Source organism: Sinocyclocheilus grahami, unplaced genomic scaffold, assembly GCF_001515645.1.
Source record: "Sinocyclocheilus grahami isolate Dianchi unplaced genomic scaffold, SAMN03320097.WGS_v1.1 scaffold225.1, whole genome shotgun sequence".
In the NCBI taxonomy this organism is placed as follows: Eukaryota; Metazoa; Chordata; class Actinopteri; order Cypriniformes; family Cyprinidae; genus Sinocyclocheilus; species Sinocyclocheilus grahami.
In genome coordinates this window covers 348,930-353,520 of record NW_015505404.1, presented here as the reverse complement: position 1 = coordinate 353,520, position 4,591 = coordinate 348,930, and positions in this window count along the sequence as shown.

Genomic DNA, 4,591 nt, shown 5'->3' with positions numbered 1-4,591 from the left:
TATATATATATATATATATATATATATATATATATATATATATATATATATATATATATATATATATACATACATACACATGCTCACATTTCTCTTTCCTCACCTCCTTTAATACAGCGCTGTGTCCTCTTGTCTTGCATCAAATATCTTAAAGACTATAAACCCCAAATTCTGAACGTCCTGAAGTTTCTCACAAGTTTCTTTCTTTCGAGAGCAGGAATGTGTCCGACATTGTGGTATAATACACGCATCTAGAGATTGAGATTTCTTTGCCCAGCTAACCTGCCGTCTTTACTTGTCATTTCAATTACCATGGCTATATTGAGAAACGATCATTTTGTGCCTGGTCAAGCATTGATATCTAGAATCGCTGTCACTGCTGTAGAAATGGGTGTCTTTACTCCATCTGTCTAAGAAAACCCTTTCAATGTTTGACATTTATGATGACTTTTATTCGCTGTCTGTTCATCATGTGCTCTTTCACTGGTCACAGTTGATAATGTTAGAGCGTAGAAATGTAGCCATCTGATCAAGCCAGGAACGATGACATCCATCCATATAAAAAAAAAAAAAAACCTGCGGTTGATAAAGTTGTACACAAAAAGGTCATCTTGGCTAGTCTTGCTTGTAAATAATTTTTATTTTCCGTTTTATTATGAACATTTTAATCTTTTTCTAGTGAATTGATGACCTTGAATGCTTGGGCAATGGCTTTTAACAGTAGTTGTTTGGAAACATGCCACTGAAGGCTTTCAAATTACTTGTGGGGGAAAAAATAAAAGCCTGAAGAATAATGTAGGCTGTATAACCCCGTTCTTTCTGTCCTTCTGTAGCTTGAATCGTTGCATTTTGGTCTGCTCAACTCGCTTGAAGGGGAGGGGTTGCTTCATCTTTTTACCACTGCTTAAAGGCGTTGAGAGAGTGGCTGTAATATTGTACCACCTGATGAATAGGCTTACATGTCGGATTTTGTTCTAGCTTTTGTAAAAGGAGGAAAAGGGACTGAACTGGGCAGGTACAGCGACGTGCAGGTCTCCAATCATTTGGATCCGTTTCGATGTGGTCGTGTTCCCAACAACCATCCCTAATATTAAACTCTGTGACCCGAGTTAATAATTTCATGGGATTCTGAAAGGAGACTTAAAGTTTACAATAGTTTTTTTTTTTTTCAGACCACATTTTATTTAAGAAGCTTAATACGAGTGTTCAAGGAAGCTATTTTGATACGAACTGTTTCTAGAAGGGGAAGCTTGGATAGAATATTTTGTAAAAAAGTTTCACTTGTTCAAAAGAGCAATGTCCTTATTTCTGATTCGGAATGAAGTTTTCCTCCAACATGTAATTGCATTTAAATTGCTTTCTTTTTTTAAGCTCTTAAAAATCTAGGTAAATGCATTTTTTTTTTTTTTTTTTTAAACCTAGCTGTACTGTGTGAATTTTACAATGGTCAGAAAACCAACCTTATAAAGACATTTATTATGGCTGGGTGGGGTATAGAGGTCGTATGATGTAAGATGGTGTGGAGAATGTATTGCTGTACAGCTAATAAAAAAATATTGTCCTAATTTAATGTCTGTTTTTCTTCATTTTTTTTCTGGAATTTGATACAATTGTATGCTACTTGAATCACAGACCGTTTCATTCTTTACCTAGTTACAAAGTTGAAGTAAAATGAATCTTGTATTTGCATTTAAGTAATTACAATTTGACTCCTGGTTCTTTTGCTTTAATAAGCACCTCTTGATGTTTAAAAATGTTAAGAACCTATAAGAGATTATTTAGATCTGCCAAGCGGCTGAAATGTTAACCCTTTACTGTGCTAAAAAGATCTCATTTGTTCCTGGTCAAAAATGAGCAGCCTTTAAAAATGTGAGAATTTCTCATGCTATCCAAATCTTGGATTTTTTTTGTCTACTTGTTTGATTTCAGTTAGCGCAGGTTTTGTATTTCACTTTGAAACTGACTGGTTGTTGGCCTTTTATGCGCTTATGTTTTGACCGTTTATGCGCCTCAGTTTTTGAGCGAAAAAAAGCATTTGTGGCAATTTTGAGGCGCTTAAGCCCAGATCAATCAAATGAAGAAATTGTGCTAATTGACAAAGAAAGCCAGTTATTTAAAAGATTGACTCCAATATCCGATATAAATATATATGCTGCAGGAAGAGAATATTTTTAAAGAAAAGAAAAAAGTCTTACAACTGGGTAGTGCTTTTTAAAAATAAAACAGTTGGCTGGTTCAGGCTGGTCTCCCAGGCCTGATTTTAGTTTTGATGGTTGTTTGAGCTAGTCTCTCAGCCTTCACCAGCTAATGAAGTGGCCAAAACCAGCCTGCTGACCAGCTAAAACCAGCTTAGGCTAGTTTTAGATGTTTTTTTTTTTCAGCAGAGTGCACACACGCACATAAACACGATTTTCCAGTATATGTCAAATAGTGACACTAGATAGGTACAGTTTTAGTCAGAAAGGGTAGCCAAAGTTTCAAAGTGAACAAAATTCCACTAGAGGGAGATGTTGAGTAAAAAGTCAATTTAGCCATTTTTTTTTTCCTCAGCCACCTGGACAATGCATTAAAAAGTAAGGGTTATAAATACATTTGCCTTTCTATACATCTCTGCAAAGCTGACACCAAAACCTCTCGTTTAAATGGCTCAGGGATTTGACAATAAGTGTTATCATTCTCACGTGTACCACAGACTGAAGCTTATATTAACCTCATTTGCAAACATTGACATACTTGCATTGGGGTTGAAATGATTGCTGTGATGTGTGAAACTGCACGTTATGAAGTAACTGTGATAGGATGCTCTTCATGCAGTTCAGGTGTCACATCCTGTCTCAGACCTGTACTCTCAAAAACTGTGGTTTTCCCCCATAAGCATGAATCATAAAGCAGCAGGATGTGTGTGTGTGTGTGTGTGTTCAAGAGTGTCACACTTACATGAGAGCTGCCAGCGCTGGCCTGTCTTCACCCTGTTGCCACAGACATTATGGCAGCGCAGACAGAGGTCCCATTTTGCCTCAAAGGTAAGGTGCTTAAACAATACTTTCAGAACACACAACTGAAATATGACTAAATAATAACCAGTAAGGCTTTTTTATTCTATGAGACAATTGTTTGTAGCTCTTTCAGACTATACAATCTCTACATTACAGTACGGTGCTAAGATTACTTTTAAAGTTATGTGATGTGCAGTTCTGTATAAATGGTTGTATGTGCTTGATTTCCAGAATGCATAACTCAGTATCTGAAGCCACAGAGAGTTCAGTTCATGAGTTTGGTGCAGCTCAACCAGTACAAGGGACGAGCAGAGAGCAGAGTTTTGGTATGTCAGCCTTTTATTTGTGTTAATTATTTTTCAGAATTTTAATTAAATTCATTTAATTAAATTTGATCACACACACACATATATTAGTATATATATATATATATATATGAATATGAAGAGTTCAGATGCAAAAGCCTCTAAGTGCCATTTGAAATTTTCTTCTAAAATGTGTATTTTTATTAGGCTCCTATGTGTAGGTTCAGTAGTTTCACTTTAATGGCAATGAATAGGTTCTTTTCATTGCCTTTAAAGTAAAATAACTGAACATAATCATAGGAAGAAAATTTCAAATGGCACTTAGAGGCTTTTGCATCTGAACTCTTTTTTACACACTCTCTTATACACACACACACACACACGTTACTCTTAGTATTTAATTTGCCAAAAAGTTATATATAAAATTAACATTTTTAAAGTGTGACAAATAAAAAATGTATAAATAAAAAATAAGTTTAATTCTTGTATTTTTTATAAGAATTGTGTTGTAACACATATGAGGGGAAAAATGTATTTCAAAATGTTTGTATTAAATGTTTCTAGCCCTTTTAATGTAAGCAGCTGCATGAACTCCACAAGTTGGTGTAAAACTTGATCATGTTCTCCAGCATGATTTGAGATGATCCAAAAAGCATCTGGTTTCTGTTTCCTGTTGTTACTTGTAATACTGTATTATTTTACTGTTGACTGTGGTGTTTATCTTTCTCCACACAGTATAAGCAGCGTTTGCTGCTGGTGTAGAGATGTGCTGATGAAGTGTGCATGTCTCATGCAGTGCAGAGCATCAGAGCAAGCTTCTGCTTGCACAGTCAGCACTGCATTGTTCCTATGTCAAACGTCATTTATCACTGAAGGACTGCGTGCTTTCTCTGTGTGGTGTGATGTGAAAGAGAAAGCACTGAAAAGGCCAGAATATTGTCGTTTGTGGTTTTGCCAAAATATATTGCTATAAAATTCAGACCAAAAACAACGTTTCCAGGCAGGTTGCTGAGCCATGAGACTAAAAGCCACAAAAAATGAAAACAGATTTGAGGGTATAACTGAAAGGAAGTAGCTAGCCTTTTGTTACAAGCTCCTTGTGTTGACCAGCAGATGGCACTAGACTCATTTATTCAGTTCTGTGCTCTTGTGTTTTTGTTCTTTGACAGGTGATGTCTCCATGGAGAGCTCATGTGTTCCACAGCAAGCAACCAGTGAAGGTGGGATACACTATATAATTCGGTCCTGCATCAGAGCACATAGATCTCACACCAGGGCCAGAGCAATACG